We start from the raw sequence: 23,802 nt of genomic DNA on the forward strand, positions 1-23,802 counted from the left end.
AATGGCACAATTTTAGAGTATTATTTTATGGCTAGCGTTAGTTTTGCAGATTTAGGGTCATGGTTGAATATTTTGGGCTGCTTTAAATTTTCAGGGGAATTTTCTTGGAAGACAATGGGAAAGATGGGTTAGACTCTAGAGTTTTATTTTACGGAAGACTCTGATTAAAATTAATGTCAAGAGAAGAATTATATTATGATTTTATGGTCAGTGGTAATAATAAATTCATGTTTCCATTGATATTCTTTCCTAGAGTTTACCTTATTGTATAATATAGTTTAAGATTACAGATTTTGAACAGGTTCCATTTCACTGGGAGTATTGTTAAAATTCATTACAGTGTAATTATTAGAGCATGGTTTTATGGTTGGTGGTAGAATTGGATTTATATTATGTGATATTTTGTTCAGTGGTAGGTTATACTTTGCATTTTAGATGGAATTCAGGTTATATTTTTGTTTCATTAAATAATCTGGTTAAATTCATATGAATCTAAGAATTAGAGAATGGTTTTTTTTTGTTAGTGATAACTTAAAAGACCTCTTTTTCAATGCAAAGGTTCACCTATAACTAAACCTCAATGATAACTAAGATCTAAGATTTTTCCTAACACATACACATACTACACCTAATACTTCTCCTGGTATTAATTTGTTAACCCAAGTCTAATAACTCAAGTAAGCAATTATCAATTTATATAAAAGATGGCCCAAGTGTCAGGGCTCCAACAAATCCAACCTCAGTCAAATCAAAAGTAGCCGCATCTCAGAGAAAAGTAAATTGATTTATTAGGAGTGGCCATGTTGGCATAAGCTGGATGCAGCTGATACTAAATCACATCATACATTTATCGCTTGACCCTGGTCTTTCCCCCACCCCATGGATGTGACTTCTCCAATGGGACACTTCCATCTCCAAGGGTCATCCATCATGCCCTCCAATAACCTTCTTATGCTCCGACAACTTTGGGCTACCAGGGTGATTATCTAGGCATTTAAGGAATGCCTTGTTTTCCCCCACTCCCTTTTTCTGGCAATTAAAAAGACCAAAGGAGTATCTTTTTAGTTGACACCAAGAATATTTAAAGCTACAATACAATGCAATCAGAAACATGTAATCTGCCTGAAAACACTTAATATTCCATTTGCAAAGTTCCCATTTTATACCTTATACAGTGGCCTCATATTAGAGAAAATTTAAAAAAAACTTTAAAAAACCCTCAGTTTTATTGACATTTAAACAATTTTACTATAATAAATATTGCTAATTTAGAAGAAAATTGGAATAGAAAATTGGAACAGAAAATTGGAACAAAATTACTCAGGATTTATTGGACTCCCCAATAAATATTCAAAAATGACTGGCAATACAACATATATATTTGAAGATATATTATCATGTCCTTTGGTTAAATATTCTTAATATGATAAACTAAGTTCTAAAAATCAAGTTTAAATGTATTAGTGTGTTGCTAAACTATATTTCAAAATTTTGGAATTTATTGATGAAAAACTTCAGATTACCTTTGGAATGTTATGAAAATTTTACTGAAAAAAAGTGTGTCAAAGGTATATAAAATATTTTTACTCAGTATTTGAAATATATCTTTTTTAGTGAAGTGAAATAATTGGGTTGTAAGATTACACATAGTCAAGGTTTTATCAGTTGTTTAAAAATATATTATTTTCTATGTTTGCAATTATATATAATTTAGCTTTATATTTTTATTTTTCAGTATTTTTTTTGTATTTACAAGATTTGTTTACTCTTTTTGTTGTAAAGTCTTAAACAAGTTTTTTTTAACAAACCAAACTCTAATGTTCACTATTAGAGAAATCCCAAAGTTAAGATCAGGATTATCCATAAAAACTCAACCCAGTAGTACACGTCTTACTCATTTTAACAGCAAACTTCAAAGAATCTAAATGGTAACCTTAACTAAACCTTAGTACCAATGGAAATATTTATGAGGAGTAGCATGGCAGTGCTACAGCACTGAAGCTATCACAAACTTGCTAATTTTCAATCCCATAGAAGTCATACGTGCTCTAGAGGTCACTATAACTTTGTGAATTGACAACTTGCTATTACCAGTTGTGCTGCTTTTCTACTACAACTGGCCAGATAACACAGTCAATCAAAATTTGCTAAAATTAGCTGTAGTACAAAAAAACCTCCAAATAATAAACACCTATTTTTCTGGACCGAAAAAAGTTAAGGTATTTTCTATAAAAGCAATGATAAATTCATATCAAAGCTATAATTTAGACCTATAATTTACAATTTAAAGTATGGTGAAATACTTTAGCATATAGAATATACTAAATAGACATATTAGAGTATGAATATGAGTGGAGACTGAAAATCTTCCTTCATTACATGAACATAATGGCTTGAAAATGAGAATATTTGTATATATTCATGGGCTGAATCACAAGGAAGAACAGCACATGGTAACATGGACATGGTAACACTATAGATAATGGGTACTGGCAGTAAAGCACCAAATACATAATAATTAATAGCTGAAATAGAAGACTTATGTTTTTTTGGTATTAAATTGTAACCTGTAATCTTTGTGGAAACCCTAACAAATATAACTGCATGCTGGAATGAATTCCATTTGCCCTTTGAAAATGGCCCTCTTAAGTATTGTAACCTTGAGATCAAAGATCAAATGTTGAGACAGATTGAAATTTTCCCTGACTAGTATCTATATATTTCAATTCCAAAAGTCAGATTATACTCCACAGTGACTTTTTGTTTGGCTGATGAAAATTCTCGAAGAACATACCTGATGTGATATGAATAGGCTGATGATCAGAACATTTAGTATGGCTGATATTTGTAACTATAATACTAATATAGTTAGAACAGCTTAATGAACCAAGCAAATACTTATCTCTCTGCCATAGTCTAGAAATGTTGATAGTACTGGTAGTTGTGTCAGTTGCTTTTATGTTCTGTAAGGAAAGATGTTTCTTCTTTTTAGGGCACAGGTGGAAAATCTTTGAGTGAGTTTTAAATTTGGGGAGGATGGGGATATAATGTAAAGAATTCTTTCCATTGTGTATGTGTATGGAAATGGAAAAAATGAACGTTTTTCTTCCCACCCTATTTTTGGAGGAAAGGGGACATTTTTTTGGCCAGTAATATTTTACATGTATTTTATATTTTTTGTGTGACTCATTTCAAAATGGCAGGGGAAATTACTATTTTTTGGCACTTGTGGACAACAAGTGCCTCAGGTTGCCAACCCATGCCTGATCAGTTCAAAGTCATTGAAGAAGTTTAATAGCCTATTAAGGACTATCTGAACATAACAAGGTACCATAATGAGCACCCAGCTTAGATGCAGAGATCAGATAATTATGAAGGACAGAATGCTAAAAGTCTGTTTAACCCCTACAAATTATCCAGGCTGAAAGAAAGCCAAGCTTAGTTGCCTTATCCGGCATATATTCCAGAAGATGCTGAGAATAAAATTTCCACATTGTAGGCACAGTTATATAAAGATAGACCTCTGTCTTTACTTTTTAAGAGAAGGAGAAGATAAATGTGTTCATTACGGGCAAAATTTCCTCTCCACAGTTTTGCCCAGCATAGGGTGTATGTTGAGCTTCCAATTGCCACCATGCAATTAGAGTTCATTTTTAAAGGAAACCAATTGATTAATCCTTCACATACTTACTAGGGAATAATCCTTACTGCATTTGGTGGTCTTATTTTGAAAAAAAATGTATGTAAGATCTCATTATAGAATTTTAATCCTCGTTCAGGTGCCTGGTTCTCTTTAAACTTATTTGCAAACATTTCTCACTTTTCTGTTGCCTTCGTGAAACTTTAAGTAAAGTTAGATGGAATTCATGAAATACTCTCTTTTTATCATAAGTAAGAATGGCAATATTGATTTTAAATAAACACAGTTACATATGCTGTACAGAAAAAGCTATATTGAGACATCACGCCTGAATAATAATTATTTTCAAACTATTTATTATGTGGAAGTCCAAATTTTAGAGAAATATATATGCAAAATATAAATGTGTACAAATAAGCCTTTTGGGGAAAAAAAACATGTAATCAGATGTTTGAAAAGATTTGTATTTGAAATGCTCAGTCTCAGTGGTGAGGACTAGAATACTTTAACTCATATCTTTGATAATTTCCTCTTTTTTTGTAGGAACACTTTTGTGGTATTATCTAAACTCTGGCTTTCAATTGAATGTAATTTGGAATAACATGAACAATATTGGTGAGGAATTTTAATAAAACATCATAATATAGAAGGAAAATATATCATTATTCTTACACATTATCTTTTAACGGATTGATTCTTAATATGAAATGGATAACAAAAATCCAATTCTTAAGGATGAAGTTATTTTTTAATTATTTGTAGAAGTCTTCAGTTCCACTTCAAGTCACAATAAATTATTAAAGTGTATAACATTAACAATGATTTTTCCATCAACAATGGTTACACTTAGTGGTGTTTCATATTTAACAAACTCTAAGTCAAGTTAGGCTTTACAATTCCTACTGTATAATAAGATTGTCAGGCACTGTTAGATCAAACCTTTAAAATAAAGGATTATCTTTTCATAGTTAGGGAGAATGGTGATAATATCTTTTAAACCATTTGTTTTATTTGTATCCCAAAGGGCTTACAGGAGCTAGTTGCTATGGTAACCCTCCATATGTACAGACAGCCAAAACTGAGTGAGAAGTTAGAAGGAAAAAGGTGTACACTAATCCAGGTGTTTGTTTCACGGGATCAGGATTCATGTGTGGCTCAGTAGATGTGATAGTCTGACAGGTTGTTTTTGTTCGATTGTTATAACTCCTGCAAAAATTACTACTATTTATAATGAGCTAATATTAAATGGAGAATATTAAATTATTGCTGAAAGATCCAGGGATCAGGTTCTATAATTTATCTTAAGTCAACTGAGAGAGATATAGATCTGGCGGACACTAGATAAGTAAGTATTTCTAACAAACTCTAAGTCAAGTTAGGCTTTACAATTCCTACTGTATAATAAGATTGTCAGGCATTGTTAGATCAAACCTTTAAAATAAAGGAGTATCTTTTCATAGTTAGGGAGAATGGTGATAATATCTTTTAAACCATTTGTTTTATTTGTATCCCAAAGGGCTTACAGGAGCTAGTTGCTATGGTAACCCTCCATATGTACAGACGGCCAAAACTGAGTGAGAAGTTAGAAGGAAAAAGGTGTACACTAATCCAGGTGCTTGTTTCACGGGATCCAGGATTCATGTGTGACTCAGTAGATGTGATAGTCTGACAGGTTGTTTTTGTTTGATTGTTATAACTCCTGCAAAAATTACTACTATTTATAATGAGCTAATATTAAATGGAGAATATTAAATTATTGCTGAAAGATCCAGGGATCAGGTTCTATAATTTATCTTAAGTCAACTGAGAGAGATATAGATCTGGCGGACACTAGATAAGTAAGTATTTCTATCCTTTTAAGCAAACATTCTCTCTGTGTTACATTTTATCTTTTATCACTTATTTTATAAGTTTGAGACTTTAAGAAGGACTGAATGTTGTAAAAGGCCAGACCCACCGTGCAGGAATTATCAATGCCTGAAGTAAGGGCAACTAAATATTGTGGAAATGCCTCCCCCACCCATGGCTATTTTGTAAGAGGGGCATGAGGAAGGGGGGGAACAATGGCTGATTCACTTTCACCTTATTCCTAAAGTGTGCATGCATGGATAAACCTTCAGATGAACATTTGCATATTTTAAGGGCAGGTGCTTTGCACAGCTACAGCAAGATGCCTTTTAGAGTTCTGCATGCTTTGAAAGGGATTCAGATTTCTGGCGATACTGAAAACAATGCTACTTTAACAGATCAATTTATTGAAGTTAATGTGTGTTTTGAAGCTGTCACAACTCCCCCACCCCTTTATTGCATCAATGCCTGGGGGAAAAAACAGTTTCAATGAATAGCAGAGAAGTATTGAACTCCTATTTTCCAAAGTGTATCCTCCAAATAGTTTTGCAATATGCACAATATTAGTGACTTTATGAATAAGCCTGTCATTCACTATTGTTTGATTAGTTTGAGCTACCCAGAGTGTTGAATCACACAGCATACACGTTTAATAAATTATTATTATTTTTATTATTTCTCCTTTACCTTGGCTAATACCATTTCAGAGCACTGAAGATATTTTAAAGTATGGCTCTTTAATTCACTACACCTACACCTTTAATTCACTACACCTGTTTTTTGAGGCCCTGAAGTTTGGAAAAAAAACATGCTAGCCCTCATCTCCACCAAGGGATCCTATTGATGTGCATGGGCACGACTATTTGCTGATGCTACTTTGCCTATGAAGAACAATGTCCTCAGAGTACCATTATTATTAGCCAGGTATTTTGTCGTACAAACTGGAAATGAATATGTTATAATCAGCACAATCCAATATTTTTATTTTGGTCTGTGCACAGCATAAACTAAAAACATAGTGGAATTAACAATTATAACATAAAGGTATGTTACAACTTGTGCAGAAAGTGACTATGCAATGCCAAGATGTAAGATAAAAGCTACAGGATTGCATAAAAGTAAAACTTGCTAAAAGCTATTGGTTAACTTAAATTAAAGCTGAATTAACATTTGAGTGACTACAAGATAAATGTACTGTTTTTTTCTAAAAAGTTATAATAAAAAATAAATTGAAAATTAATCATTGCTATGTAACTGAACAACTGGATATTGGGGACAACAATATAACATCAGGGATATGTCAAGGCTGATTAACTTGGGGATCACTCACTACTGAGCAAAATTGTGCATTCTGCTGTAGAGAATTTTGCAGTGTTATGTCTTATGAGGGTGTTGTTAAGTAGTAGGGAGATGCAGAATGAGTTTGACCTGCCTGACCATCTATTGGACAGAAGATAAAAAGGAGGCAGGAGAAGAGGAACATACTTGACAGGTTTAACTTGCCATGACATTCCAGGGCATAGATGTTCAGTAAGGAAATCTTCCTGCATTGTAAGGCTGGGTAAGGAAGGGGAGCCAAAATAAGGGCTCCTTAGAAGCTTCTAGCTGTGTAAGCAATGCAGTTGGTATAATTATGTATGTCAGCTTTTTAAGATGGGGAGTTTGGAGACTTGCTTAAGTCAGTTTGATGCTCTGGGTCCATTAAATATGGTTGAAAGAATTTATTAGCCTGCTTATAAGCCAGGGAGAGGAAAGAGATGGGAAGCCCAAATGATGATACTTTAATCAGGAAGATTCATTTCCAGGTGTTTCAATTTCTTTTAAGAATGAATTCAATAAATATAAAAGAAGAAAAAGTATGTTTTACACCTCTCTGATATATTCCCATTCTGCAAATAGGGCACTAAAATGTTTACACCTTTGTTATACAGATTGTTAATTGGTCTTCTAATCCTGGTTTTGATCCAATTCTATTAAAACTACTTGGCCTGATAGCTCCATTTCTTAATTAAAATCTACCTTAGACAATGTTCCAGATCTGGCTTCATCTCTTAAATGTTGTAGCCAAAGAGCTATCTCATTTGGATTTAGCTATTTCCCTGTTGATTTAAGGTGGGTAGAATAATAGCATAAAAAATAGGCATTAAGATTAATCCTACATATTATTACATTATATGCTTTTTAAAAAAGTGCCAATTCACTAATTAGCAGAGTTCAAATTTAATGAGCAGAAATGAAGAATTAGGGTATGGAATCTTAGAATTGAATAAGTAAAGCTCCTATCATGATTTATGAGTTACTTCATTAAGGTAAGATTTTTCTAAGTTGTTTGAACCTCCAAAATGCAAGTCTGAAGGGCTGGCTGCCCTTTTTCTAGATAAGCCTGGCGCTGAAGTATCCATCTGCTTCTCATTAGTAATGTTTTGAAATATTCCCTTTACTTTTTCATCCTTGGTGAATTATCTTACAGCCATTCTATCATTTTATCACTAAAAAGTAAGAAAGATGGCTTATTTCTTACAGATAGATTGTGGGGCTTAATGCAAATACCAGTTTTATAGGAAACCGCTAATAAATGATGAGGATATTAGGATACTTTATCACATCATGCTAACTAGATGTTAGCACAGCTTACTCCAAGGAAACATGAGATTCTTAAGCTGCATTTGCCAGACTTCACCATATTACAAAAATCATAAAACAGTATAGACTTGGACATTTGAACTATGTAAATATTTAATATATATTCATTTAATTAAGATGTGTGTGTGTGTGTGTGTGTGCCTGATATTATGTATACTTTGTATTCTGGGCAGTGTACGAAGATTAAAACAACAATTCTGATACCCGAGGTTAAGGCAATAAAGCACAATCGCAAAAAGACCACATCAACTGCCAAGTTTGCCTAGCTGTCTGGCCCAAATGCCTGGGGGAAGAGCCAGGTCTTCAAAATCTTGGAAAAGCTTAACAAGGTCAGGACCTTCCAGATTTCCAGAGGTGAGAATGTTCTTGTCTGGAATCTTATAAGTTATAAGAGTTCCTAGTTTTATCTTCCAAAACTCATTGTGTCATTGTTATATTGGGGTTGCAATTCTTGGTAACTTAATAAAAGAAGCAGATTTGGAAAGTATTTGGCTCAGGTAGACTATGCTTGTAGCTAATATCCAAATGATTTCTGGAAAAATAAATATAATGCAATACTTAGATCTTCACAGTGCTTTATTTCACAAGTAAATATTTTTCCCCATAGCAATAACTGTAAACTTATCTGGGGGGGGGGGGGTTGAGGGGCAGTGTGGTGGTAGAGGGAGGAAGAAAAATAATAAGTAGAAAAAAAACACATTAAAGATAAAATTCCTGAACTTTTCCTTCTCAGAGTCCAGCTTCATTACTACAATGTTTTATTTTTAAAAAGTGCTCAGAAATTATAACGTGATGTTCTGTGCTTCAAGATTTGAAAGAAGGAAGAAGGTACTTCACTATAGAATCAAAAGAATACTTTTACCTTAGACCAATCAATACTATCAGAATCTTAAAAATGTGGTGCCACCTTTTAGGAAACGGAGTATGTGGTGCTGATATGTTGGTTTATGGAATTGGGTTTGTTGACATTATACAATTTTATTATGTACCCCCACCCCCACACCACTTCTATTACATGCATTGGATGGCTATAAAAATCTTCTAAATAAATGGATACATAAGTAAATTTGTCTTTTTTTCAGATAGGCTATCATAATTACTGAGATTTTTTTTTTAAAAAAAAAAGGATAGTAAAGGGCAACTAACCCATTCCTTGAAAGTCCTATCCTAGTATGTCTGAATACTTGAAATAGTCATATGGATCTATTCTTGGCATGTAGGACAGTAACCATATAGTAGAGTCTAGGACTTTCCCCAAACTCCTATTTATTAGTTTACTGAATTTAGTGAAGAAATTGCATTGGGACATAGTAAAAAGAAGGGAGAGCCTCAAATAAATATTAGAACTGCAGGGATTTCTGGATCTTTAGAAAGCCTGTGGCCATGTTGGTCAAACTGGCAAGTTCCCAGTTTTCTTTCTTGCAGAAAAAAAAATTGTGTTGCCTTTCTCTGCTACCTGCAATTAAATCAGCAGTCTCTTTTGTGGTCCTTTCATAGGTTACCCAGTAGCCTGTCTCATAAAGGAGTCTGGAAATCTATCAGATCCTACCAAAAATTATAGCCTCTCCATTTTTCTATTTCCTCTTTTAAATGTTCACATCTTTTGGCACCAATTTCTAATAATATTTTTACATGTGTACAGAATGCATCCTCATTTCTTTTGCCATTCAGTTATGAAACAGGTACATCTTTCTTTATCCATATTACTATGCCAATGTCCCCACTTCCTGTATTCATTTCATAAGAATACTATATTCATTCATAAGGAATGTATTCTTGCAATGACTTAGGAAGCTGAGCCAGCTTGTACCTTCTTATTTGTGCAGTTCTTAAAACAGCAGCACCTTGAGATGTATTGGGTTTAGAATTCTTAGCCAGCGGTAATCCCCACATATTTGAAAATTGCTGGCTTGAAGAAGGCTGATTTAAAGATTAAAAAAAAAAAAACACGTAAAAACCTGAAAATGCTGCCTGAATGCTATTTAGTAAAATCCACTTGCAAAACATCATGGCTTAAGCATCCTTAAGTACAGAAGTTCAGTTTGATTGTAAATAGGTCAGGAACTACTTTGGTGGTCACTGCCAGAAGGTGGCCAGTTGAGGAGTTGGTCTCTTCTTTTCCTTTGCCGTCTTTTCTAATTGACATGAAGCATCACCCTTTTGCTGGGAGATGTTGGTTGCCCTGTGCTCTCTTCTTCAACAGCAGTCTCTTGTGTGATGTGATGTTTGCTTCTGCCTCCATCTGATTTGCTCTGTAGCTGTCTTGCTGTCAGTTGTTACATGAACTTTGCTGGGTTGCAGGGCAGAAGTCATTAAAATTCAGAGATATCTCATTAATTTGTGCTGCCTGAACTCAATGGTCTGAATGAATTTGTATTAGGAGCAAATCTCCCCAGCCACTCAAAATATTGTAAAAAATATGTTGACTTAGGAAAGCTAACTAGAATTAAGCTGAAGTTTACTCCTGTCAGACTTAGCAACATTTTCTATAGCAACCTACCTGACACCTATGGAGTTTCATCTGCATAAATAGTACTTTCTCATTTTTCAGCCTCCTAGTATAACTCGGTATTTAATATTACTAGCAAACTCTGCTAATAATAGCAATAGACACATTTCTGGGTAATGAAAAGGCATCCCAGAAAGCAAAATAATTCAAATTGCTTTCAGAATTCTCTGAAACCTGTCTAACTTGTGCATCTTCATTGCTTAAAGAAAAATAATAGGAAATAAGAGGTCATTGAAAGTGCCTCATTTATATGATAATTACAAATAAGCAGGGGCTAACAGTTCAGGATACAAATCATTTGCTCTTACAGGATCTGTATGTTTGCTAACAGAAAGTATGTGATTATCTCTTGATAATTAGTTTCCAGATGACAAAAAGAATGTTGTGCAAAGGAGATCCAGTTATTGAACTATATGTGGTGTAGACTCACTATGTCTTTATGAAATTGCAGTTCAGGTTCTAGCCTTAATTAATGCAAGCCTTAATTGTAAAGTAAATATTACAAATAGAAAGAAGGGAAGAAGAATGCAGCATTAAAGCAGTGGTGGGATTCAAAAAAAATTACTTCCGGTTCTGTGGGCGTGGCTTGGTGGGTGTGGCAGGGGAAGGATACTGTAAAATCTCCAGTCAGAGGTGGTATTTGCCGGTTCTCCGAACTACTCAAAATTTCTGCTACCAGTTCTCCAGAACTGGTCAGAACTTGCTGAATACCACCTCTGCATTAAAGAAGAATGTAAACCACTTTTGTGAAAAGATGTGCTGTTTTTCCCAAATCAAGAAGATGGAAAAATAAGAGGGCAAAAGCCATGCTCTGAAATAACGGAGCAATACTCACAGGCAAATAGAAAGTTGACTAAGATAGAAAGTGAATAAAGAGCCTAGCTGAAAAGGAAAGGAATAGTCATATAGAATGGACAAGAAAGGACAGCAGAAAAGTGAAAAAATAATGAGAGATTCTATTGTAAGAGAAGCTTATTATTAATCCAGGCAATGATTGAGCTCAAACTAATGAAACTCTTTCCCACCTGTTGTTTTTAATCATTCAGATGTCCAACCATCACCCACCTTTTAGAAGGTTGGGGGAAATGGCATAATCATTTGAAATAGAATGTGAAACTGTAAAATCAGAAACAATCATTACTCTAACTGTTTCATGATTGCACAGGAATTTGTCTTTTTGTCTTTGGCTTCAAGAAAATGTGTCACAGGAGTATTTCTAAAAAAAAAAAAAAGCATTGCTAGAAAGGTAAAAGATGCTATAAAACAGAGCAACCTCAATTGAGAAGATATTAGCAATGTCAAGAAAGAAGGTGGTTTCTAATGTATTTTAAAAGCCTCAGGGAAAAAGTAGATATTGTGACAAGTCTGCACTAAGTTTCTACGGGCTAGGTGATATGTTATCAGAAAAATGTCTCCATAATAGAAAATTAAGACTGGCAAATCTGAAAGCTTTCACTATGTGGAGTATTTATATAGAGATAAAATTGCTGTACAACGTGATAGTTTTATAAGAGCTATAAGAGAAAAGAGGGGTTGGATGATAAATCCTTGTTTGGCAATATTTATTCCTGAGGGTGTATATTTATGTCTGAATTTAATAATGTTCAAAAAAACAGCATATGTGTTTTATCATTTGTGTTGCTTACTTTGATGTAGTCAAAAGGGTATATGCATCCAACTTGCCAAAAAGTACAGCTATGAGTAAAAACTTTCAAGTTTAATTTAAAATCTCAGTTATTTTTAAAAGTGTGTCATTGTGTAATTGAATTTTTTAAAAATTGTACTTTAAAATGTATTGTACTTTACCATACTGTGAATATTTCATCCCTTAAATTGTCTTAGGCATTCTGCTCCTTGCTCCTTTTCTCTTCTGTATCCTGAGTTCTATTAATTGTTCTGACTAATTCTGAAAACAATCTACAAATATAGCACAGGAGTTTTGGGTGTTCTTTAAAAAACATTTAAAAAGTACAATCATTCCTATCATTCCAGTGAGTTAAAAAAGGTGGAAAGGTGCAGCTTAGCAAACTATTGGTGATGCTTAGAGGGCTTTCAATGAAGAAAAGAACTGGAGACATGCAAAATAGGTGTTATCATAAAGATGATAATCCAAATACCTGCCAAAAGAATATTAGAAAGTTTAAAGTGCAAAGAATTACGCTGGCAAGAGAAATTTCAAGCAACAAAAGGGTATTTGTTTTGGTTTTATATTGATAGAAAAAGGAAGGAAAGGGAGTGGACTATGTTACCAGGAGAGAATAGTAGTAACAGATGATAAGCACAGAGCCCATTAACTCCTACTGTCCTTTGGGCTTTTCAAAGTTCTATGATTTGGTACAAAAAAAAATCAAAAGTATAGGTATAAAAAATGTCTGTGTGTGTATGCTTTTCAGTCAGTTGACTCCTGGCAACTGCCTGGATAAGTCCTTGCAGTTTTCTTGGCAAGACTTCAGAACTGGTTTGCCATTGCCCACCTCCTAGGGCTGAGAGGGAGTTATTGACCCAATCATATCTAGTTGACTTCATACCTAAGGCAGGGCTGGAACTCACAGGCATTCCCAGCCTGCTGCCTTAACCACTACAGCCTGAAAAGAATTAGATATTAGTTGGATATGATTTCCTAAATGTAAGAAATGTTTAACACTGGATCAGTTTGTCTCAGGAGGTAATGGATTCTTTTTCACGCTGACCATCTGCTGTGTGTTATAATAGTAGATTCCTACCATGAACAGGATGTCAAACTAGTTGAACTCCAGAGTTATCTTCAAACTGTTACATCAAATAATGCTCTGTGGATCTTTCTTGAATCCAAACTTTGGGGATAATCTTGCCCCTTTAGTCATGTTAATGATATTTTCCTCTGCATTGTGATACCTCTTTCTTAATTCAGGATATGAATGTGACTGTAATTCTGTTTCTCTCGCCTTTACCTGTTCTTTCATGTCAAAGAAATGTCCTCCATAGTTTATTTATATTTATTACATTGGTATTTATCCTCTTATGTCAGGAAAACAACACAACATATATGCAGTAGGTTAAGGTTGATGAGTGGCCCAATGTGTCATATGGTAAACTTTATGGCTGACTGGGGATTTAAATCTACTTCAATCCTACTCTCATCGCTGCATTGTATCAATTAATTTTTCACTCCACTAATGGCAACACCCCCAGCACCCATTTGGACTGATACTATATTAGATTGCAACATAATGCCTAAGGGTGCCTTTCTTATAGAAATTATAATTACTTTCCCAAATTCCCAAAATCATCATATGTGAGCTTTCATTGTTTTTGTATGATGGGTTCCAGGGTCAATATGCTTAGTATATTGTGAGATTTGGCGACCTTGTGATATTTTTTGTTTTGAAATGTAATATTAAAGTTGTATCCCCTAAGAAATTTGGTGATCCTTGTCTTATCAACTGCATTGCTAGGAGTCAAGTTCCCTTTCTTTTGACTGAGTTTCCATTAAAGGAGGACTTTATATTAGTTCTTTTAGTTTTGAGAATTCAATTTATCTATTTCTAGTTCAGGGTTAATTGATTTCTGGCCATTTTGAAGTTTCAAATGTCAAGGTGACTTTCAAACTATCAGAGGAAATGTATAATTTGGAAATCTAAAAATGAATGTCAGGAAATAAATCCCCGATAAACATTTTATTTGCTCACTTGCTAAAAAGTGGCCTTGTTGAAATGACTTTGAAAAAGAATTTGTTTGATGGTCTTAATAGAGTGAAGTTCCAGAAATGTAGTACTTTTCAAAGAAATATTCAATAGCTCCACGAGCATGAAAAACTCTAAGCTTCCATTAAGGCAATCTTTTTCTTTGTTGCTATGATCATGACACACTTCTTGTTCATCATGTGTGCTTGATCTTCAAACTTCCTTCAGCTCTTTAACCAAGTGTTCCATCTTATGTGTCAAAATTAGAGTACCTTGCTAAAGATGAATACACCAGGAAAAGCCACTACAACTGCCACAGTAAGAATAGCTAATGCAAAGGAAATTGACAGAAGTGAACAGAAGTTCCTATCTGTCCAAAAGTGAATATAAACCACTCAAGTATTTGGATAGTACAAAGAAAACACAAAAGTGCTCATAGTGGAATACTCAAACCAAGCCCAATTCCAATGCAAAAATCAAGGAGCCCCATGATAGCACAAGGTTGCTATGCTTTTAAGGTGCTGCTCATGGTTTGGACCTACTGCTAATTAACTGAATCTCAAACCCAAGTACAGAAGCAGTTTAGAGAAAAAGCATTGGTTATCTGGTTTGATTTCAGGTTACTGGTTGTCAGAGGAAAAGGCTGAGAAATGAAATATAGACTAATTGTAGCTAATTAAACAGTATGATATACAAGTGATATAACTAGCATATAGACTAGTAGTATATACACTAGTAGTATTATTGTGGCCATTTTGTGGATACCTGTCTGCCACAATGATACTTTAAGTTGCCACTCGTGCTCAGGGTTTCATCTCATCTAGATACTAATGTCCATGGTGATAAGATGCCCATTCAGGTTTGCCCTACGTTCTCTCTCTTCCACCCCATTAAACCAGTATTTAAGTTAAACACCTAAAGAAACTGAAAGAATAATGAATGATAATGATTATATAATGATAAATAATGGCATATCTATTTCATTTCTAGCTATTTTGTTTCAGGAATGGAACTGTAAAGTGGAAGGAAACATGGCCATTAAATATAGTTTTGCCTTCGAACTATGAATAGTATATTTCATTTTGTTTAATAAATCTTTGGCATTTAGCTTTTTCCTCCAGTAGTCTGAAAGGATACCTAACTAGAGATTTTGTTAAAGTGAAAATCCATTTAAAGAGAATGGTTTTAATTAACATATTGATAAAAGAACAAATGGAGAATCCTTTAACAATTCTTAGAAGTAAACAGATTTTTCCAATGTTCTGCTAATTCAGTTTTTGCACCTGCTTTTGTTTACCATGTATACAGTGAACATTTTAATTCAACAGTTGCAATTGAAACTTGTATTTATTTCTGCTTTCCAAATTAGCAAAGTGTATGTGATACTAGTTTTCTTAATACAATACTTTACAAAGTGAACAGCTGAATAAAATACAAGGCAGTAGTTATATTCTTTGGGATACTTTGAAATATTTCAAATTTTGTGATGATGATACTCATTAATCAGCATGCTCTAAGTCATAGGCTTAATTTTTATAGCAGCTAATAAAAACACAGCCATGCTACACAGATAGTCCTCATTAGCAACTACAACTGACAACTTTGTCATTAAGCAAAGCAGTTGCTAAATGAAATTGTGACTGCTTATGATCTTGCTTCAGCTTTCCCTTGCTTTATAGACCTGCCAAGGTTATAAATGAGAGGACTGGTGATAAAATTATTTGGAGTTCTTATCTTCATAGAAGTATTCAGAGCTGCATTGCTAATGTTTTTCACTTTCACTCTGGTTTACTGCTAATTGTTTGAAATGAATGAAAAAATGAAATAATTCATAATAAGTTATATTACAGATATAAATAAAACTTCTAGAATGCATTTGGTTGTGCTACTAGAAAGCTTTTCATATATTACTTTAGGCTTTCTAAACTGCCCCCCTCCAATTGTGATAGACTTCAGTTCCCATAATTTCCCAACCAGTATGGCTATTACCTACACATGGCTCAATGCAACTCTCTCTGACTCCATTACCACAGTAAGAGACTATCATGTTTACCGATCAGATCGTGAAATCCATAGAGGAGGTGGTGTTGCTATCTTCTATAAAAAGTTGTTACATCTAAAAAACATCCAAGTTACCCAAGAGGTTGCTCTTCCTGAGACTATCGTCTGTGAACTGTCCTTAGATATCACATTTCGATTCTCACTATGTTACAGAGCCCCTGATTATGACAGCGACCATGTAAACAAGCTAAATTCACTACTAACATGGGCAACATCCTGCCCATACACTTTTATCTTTCTTGGTGATTTCAATCTACCTCACATTAACTGGACCCTAAACGAATGTAAAACTGAACCCATACATGCAACCTTCTACAATGCTGTAACAAACCTGGGACTGGAACAACTAGTAACCAACAATATTAGACTTAACAACTGCCTCTATCTCTTCTGCAATAGTTTGAATTCAATTTACAGAATACAAATTAAAGAACCCTTTTCCAACAGTGACCACAGCATGATTGACTTTTGTCTCAACATACGTCGACACAAAAATCAACGCAATGATGTGATCCCCAATTATAACTTCAAAAAAGGCAACTATGATCTTATAGACAACGATCTCTCATCCCTTGATTGGCAATTTCTATTCACTGGATGCAATACTGTTGAAGACCATTACAACATATTTTTACTTGAAGTCAAAAGAGTCATCAAACTATATGTAACAATAACAACTCCCCAAACCAGAAAAAAACAAATTACCCATAACAATAAGAAAGCTCCAATCCAAAAAGAAAACCCTTTGGCGGAAAAACAAATCTGGTCACGTTGCTAACTTTAAAAGCCGATACAAAAATTTATGCCACCAGATAAAGACTGAATGTACCAATTATCACATTAAACAAGAGGAAAACCTTCTATGCATCAATTCCACCTGCGCTTTCTACAATTTTGTAAACAACAAACTAAAAGACTCAAGGTCCATCCCACCCCTGAAAGGACCTAATGGTAAAGACTGCAATGATGACACTATTAAAGCCAACCTCTTTAACATGGTCTTTGGCTCAGTATTTGTAAACAGCAATGGATCATACCCAGTATTTCCTAGTTGAACCACAGACAACTACAATGATCTAATACATATCAATTTTATAGTAGAAAATGTTGAAAAAGCACTACACAATCTAAAACCAATTCTATCTATTGGACCAGATGGAATATGTGCCTACTTCTTAAAAAAGCTATCCACTGCCATTGCTGAACCTCTAAGCATAATCTTTGAAAAATCTTTCAGGACCAGCTCCTTGCCAAATCTATGGTCACTAGCCACAGTCATTCCCATCTTCAAAAAGGGACACCCCAGCCTAGTTGAAAATTACAGACCAATCTCTTTATGCTGCGTCACCTGTAAAGTCATGGAATCAATTATTAACCAATCCATTATCCTCCACTTAGAGACAAACAACCTACTCTCTATTAAACAATTTGGTTTCAGAAAAAATCTATCCTGCAATCTGCAACTCTTACACTGCAAAAACATATGGACTACACAACTCGATCAGAACAAAGCAATAGACGCAATCTATATAGACTTCTGTAAAGCCTTTGATTCAGTGGTACACGACAAACTACTCCTAAAACTTATGGTCTCTTTGGACACCTGCATAACTGGATAGAAGCATTCCTGTCAAACAGACAACAAATGGTCAAAATTGGGAGTGTCCTATCAAATTCTGTACTTGTCAACAGTGGTGTTCCCCAAGGCAATGTTCTAGGATCAACTCTCTTCATACTCTACATAAATGACCTCTGTGATCATATTAAGAGCAACTGCATTCTCTTCGCTGACGATGTAAAGCTGTTCAATATCACAGACAATACTGCTACCCTTCAAAAAGATCTTGACTGTGTATCAGAATGGTCAAACAAATGGCAACTTCAAATCTCAACAAATAAATGCTCTGTCTTACATATTGGCAAAAAAAAATCAGAAAATAAAATACAAGCTGAATAGTCAAGACCTTGTTGATGATCCAAGCTGTGTAAAGGACCTTGGAATACTCATCTCTAATGATCTAAGTGCTAGAGCCCACTGTAACTACATAGCCAAAAAGGCATTAAGAGTTGTTAATCTAATCTTACGTGTCTTTTTCTCTGGTAACATCACACTACTAACCAGAGCATACAAAACATTTGCTAGACCAATACTCGAATACAGCTCATCAGTCTGGAACCCACATTACATATCTGATATTAACACAGTTGAGAAAGTCCAGAAATATTTCACAAGAAGAGTTCTCCACTCCTCTACTCGTTGCAGAATAGCTTATGCCACCAGACTTGAAATTCTAGACCTAGAAAACCTTGAATTACGCCATCTTCGGTCTGATCTTAAGTATGGTATATAAAATCATACATTGCAGTTTCCTACATGTCAATGAATACTTCAGCTTCAACCATAACAATACAAGAGCAAACAATAGATACAAACTCAAGGTTAATTGCACCAAACTTGATTGCAGGAAATACAACTTCAGCAACAGAGTGGTCAATGTCTGGAATCCTCTACCTGACTCTGTGGTTTCTTCCCCAAACCCCCAAACTCCCAAAACTTTAATCTTAGACTTTCTACTATTGACCTCACCCTTTTCCTAAGAGGTCTGTAGGGGGCGTGCATAAGCGCACCAACGTGCCTACCGTCCCTGTCCTATTGTTTCTTTTATTTTTCTTATATGTATCCATGTATTCATAACTATGTTTTTACTTATACCTATTATCTTATAAGCAATTGACAAACCAAATAAAATAAAAAATAAAATACACTAGGAAAGTCCTGAGGAGCACAGGAGGAGAGTATTCTGTGATGTGCAGGTTTATTTTTTATTTCAATTTATAGGAATGCCTGTCTCAACTACAGACTTTAAGTGGTTTGGAATAATTCAAAACTATATAAAAGAACATAAAGCAATATATAAAACCATTCAACTCAATCAATAGCTGAAGTATAAAAAAAAACCATTACCAATAATCAATATAACCACTCTGGAGCCTCTAGCACATACCTGTATCCCCACACCTGGTAGCAGAATTATATCTTTAAAGCTTATGAAATGCAAATAGGTTTGGGGCCAATCTAATTTCTGAGTGGGTTGATATTCCAAACAGTGGGCACTACAGTTCTCTTCCCGGGCCTGCTGGATGATATTCTGTAACAGACAGGATCTGGAGCATGCCTCCTCTACTGGACTTAATGGGATGGGTAGACATAATGAGGGAGATGTGATCCCTCAAATAACTTTGTTCCATTTTAAGTTGTTCCTTGAATTCAATACTGGTAACTAATGTAGAATAGTGGAGTTGATTAGGGGCCCAGTGCCTGTGCCACTATATTCTTCATCAGCTGTAGCTTCCAGATTCTCTTCAAGGGTAGTCTGCTGCACTAGTCCATTTGGGAGGTGATTAAGGCATGAGTGAGTGTGAGCATAGCCCAGAGCAGATCCCAGTCCAGGAAAAGGTGCAACTGCGCACAGCACAAAGTTGTGTAAAGGTGCTTCTGGCATGGTTACCACCTGCTCCTCAAAATAATCTTCATAAAATGTAAGAAAATGTAAGAATTCTCCTGAATTCATGAATTCCCAAATTTTATGAAGATTATGATTGGGATAGTGCAAATGAAGTTTTAATTCTTTGATTTTTATATTTATATTTATTGGGGGGATTCTAGGCTTATTTTGTACAAGTTTACATCAGTAGCTGCCTACAGCTTTTGGGAATGGACATCATATAAATAAACAAACTGGTATCATTACGGTCATATATATGTGTAGAGCACCACGTTGGGAAATGCTAAACTATTCATTACATTATGAATTTGTCTTTTGAAACAATAACAACAAAAACTTTCATTACATCTTAGAAACTAATGTCTTTTTGCACTATTATGGATAATGAACTTGTTTAGTCTTTAAGGTGTTGTAACTTATGGGGTGATCTCCCATTACTTGCCCCACCTGCCGAGAACTTTCCAGTTTGAAAGTATGCATATATGAGTAGATAAATAGGTACCAGTTTGGTGGGAAGTAACAGCATTCTGTGCACCTTGGTGTATGTACAATCATGCTGGCCACATGAATAGTCTTTGGTCATTGCTGGTTCCCTGAGAAACAGAGATGAACATCACTAGACTCACAACTTAATAAGGTAAACCTTTACTTTTAAACTCTCAAAACCAATTAACTAACAGTTAAGATTTGTCTCCCAGACTTCAGGAAGAACGTTTGTGAAAATAACCATATAAAAAGATTTTAAATTATTTTAACATTTGGTAAAAATATTTTTATTTATTAATATGATTTATAGTCTTTTATTTCACCAAGTATTTTAGGCAGTGTTCAAAAATTAAAATCAAAGGGACAATAACATAGCTAATAAAACAATATAAGCTGTGTTATTGTCCCGTTGTCCTCTCAAAATATATCCTGTGCCAGGGTATGAAAACAATATTTCCAATTCATCAATATAATAGTTCTTAAACAGCCAACTTATGAAACTTACTTAATCTCCTGGTCCAAATGCTATGGAAACATTTAAATATGTAATGCCTTAGAAGAAGCCAACACTGGGTCCCTCTAGATCTCCAGGAGATGTTGTGGTTCACTGGCAGCAGGTGCAGATGGCTGAGGTCTTAGAGATCAAGGACTCAGATGAGGGGCCTGCGTGTGATGCAGGGATGGGACCAAGACCATCAGGGAGTGGAATGCTGCCCTTGAAGATTGTGGAGGCTGGCAGCAGTGATGAAGAGGCTCCTGAGGAGCCCATTCCCAGCGCGCGTGCACACAGGGCTGCTCAAAGGAAAGAGCAGCTGCATCAGCACGGGTGACTCAGGAGTAAGGCTGGAAGGTAATGGCCCCTCCCTGCGAAGATAAAAGCCAGCTGAGAAACTGCAGTTCTTTGCACAAGGCAAAGAAGTTCGATACTCGAGCTTGGTGGATGTTAGAATATCTGAGTTGGTGTTTGGAGACTCTTTGATTTATTGTTTAGAAACTTCATCTGTTGTTCTTGGCAGCCTTGCAAAAACTTGGCAAGGCTCTTTCTTGTCAGAGCTAATTAGTTGGAAGCAGCCTTTTATCTGTGAAGAAACAGGATTCGTGAATGAAACAGTAAAAGGTTGTACTGTTACCTTTGTCTTGTGTTTACTCTCTTGGAACCAGGTTTGGGTCAGAACCGGAGAATGCTGTTTCAGAATAGGTATAGACAGGGGATGGTTCCTAGGCCCCCGATATGACACTGTTTGATAGATAAGACCTGAAACATGCCAAGTTGGTCAATTTTGATTGGATGAGAAGAAATGGTTAAATAGGTTGTTCCACAAATAATCCAGCTCTTTGTCATGGATAACTTTACACTTGACAAGTAGCACCCAGAACCCACTGGATGCTAGTGCAGCTTGCAGAGCAGAAGTGTTTCATAGATGTATAATGGAACATCCAAAACTGCCCAAACCATTGCATTCTAGACCAGTTATCACTTCTGAATGCTCTCCTAGGACAGCCTCATGTAGAGCAAATTACAGTAATAAAACAGGGGATTGATTAAGACAAGAATTATACTGAGTAAGGGTGCAATTGGTGTTCAAGGTCAGCCTGTACAAAAAATCTCATAGCTCTTTTTACACCTTTTATTTTTTAAAATGCCAATTGTTTTTCACTGACTAGTAGTTAAGTCTTAACAGTTCCCTCTGGTGACATTAAGGCACATAGAGAAAACTAAAAGTGATCTGCTACTACATGATGCTACTAGGAGAACAGTACTGTATTAGTACACCCAGAAAATGTTCCTTTGTTTCCTGCTTAATTTCTAGTGTAGCAGTTACTGTTTTCATTAATATTATCATGTGCTGAATGGTGCAGTATAACAAAGACATGAGAACTGTGTAAACATAAAGTCATTATAAGCTCAGTTGGTTTGTCTTTGTACACAATCAACATTTTAGGGTGTGGTGTCTATGAGGAAGAGCTGGGGTATAATAAAACTTGAATCAAGCTGGGGTATAATAAAACTCTGAAACAATATAAATTTGTTATGCTGTCTTTTCTAATAAAATGTTTTCTACAGTGATTAAGTTTTCATTTTTGCATGGCAATCTAAACTGTATACACAAAATTTATTTTTCATAGATAGTACAAATAGCAATATCACTTATTATATATTATTATATACCATTCTAAAGTGCTTTACAGCACTCTCTAAGCAGTTACAATGTCAGCATATATTGCCCCCAACCATCTGGGTCCTCATTTTATTGATCTTGGAAAGATGGAAGGCTGAGTCAATCTTAACCCAGTCATTATCGAATTTCTAACTGTGGGCAGAGTTAGCTTACAATACCGTATTTTAACCACTGCTTCATCACCAAATGAATATTCAAATAAAGGCAAAACATCACAAATAGTTTTCTTCTGAATAATAGTTGTTGTGGGTGAGAAAAAGATGCTGATTTATGATATGGGAGCAGTCCTGAAATAGGTTCTAATATAAATGAGATTGGTAGCAAAAATCATAATAAATTCATACAAACAAGTCTTTAAAGCCTTTTCATACTTTTGGGACCTAATGTTTTATGGACTACATGTATCTAACTTCAGACAGATATTTGAAGTTTTATTTCAGCCACTCTACAATATAGTAAGTTAAATTGTTTCTTTGGTCTTCTCCATTGTTGAAAATAGTTCAATAAGCAATTATGTTGCCTGTGTTTATAACACAGATGGATGACTTGTTTATGTCTCCAGAATCTTCATCTGATTACTATTGCTTTATATTTAAAGTTTTATAGTAGGCTTAAGCCTAGTTTGAAAACAGAGAGACTTCCAAACATCCCTTGAGCCAAGAAGTAAAACCACCAGTTTGTATAATTGCCTCCCCACAGTAGATTTCATGGATTCTCCAAATTAAGTAGAGCCCCTGGGCACCAAAATGTTGCTCAACTTTGGCTTATTACTGGGATGCCTATGAAAGTTCGTATGAAATCAAACTCTCAAAAATTAATTCAGGCAACTGATTTATTTTCCCAAAACAATCTGTATCAAAGAAAAGACTCATAAATGTATGTATGTATGTATGTATGTATGTATGTATGTATGTATGTATATGTGTTGTGGCTCCGATTCCTGAGCCTGCGTTGTTAGAGGAAGAGGACTCGGAAGATGAGGAGGAGGAATTGGGAATGCCTTCCTCCCCAGGACCTTTCTCTTTGGCAATGCCTTCCTCCCTGATAATACCTCAGGTTTCAGCAGATAACTGAGGAACAGCCTGAGATTAATCAGGAGGAGGAGGGCATATCGGAGCAGCCTCTGACAGGGAATCAAGTAGACGAATGTTGGCTTGATCCTAGGCAGCGTCGTAGGAAGAAGTGTGAGCTGCAATGTAGGAGGCGTGGGCGAATCAGAGAGTGAGCTGAGTCATTGAGACACACCCCACAGGGGATAAAAGTGGGT

General features: G+C 35.1%; 1 long non-coding RNA gene across 1 annotated transcript in view; it reads left to right on the top strand.

Annotated features, from left to right (window-relative positions):
- Nucleotides 1–23,802, top strand: part of LOC148130204 (uncharacterized) — a 156,086-nt gene that overhangs the window by 51,599 nt on the left and 80,685 nt on the right. Inside the window, exon 2 of the long non-coding RNA XR_015750095.1 lies at nt 4,184–4,255. This is a non-coding gene — a long non-coding RNA (uncharacterized LOC148130204). The remainder of the gene's footprint in view (nt 1–4,183; nt 4,256–23,802) is intronic.

The sequence above is a fragment of the Notechis scutatus genome, chromosome 6 (genome assembly GCF_049901735.1).
Source record: "Notechis scutatus isolate UNSWTSFEM ecotype Mainland chromosome 6, rNotScu1.2, whole genome shotgun sequence".
In the NCBI taxonomy this organism is placed as follows: Eukaryota; Metazoa; Chordata; class Lepidosauria; order Squamata; family Elapidae; genus Notechis; species Notechis scutatus.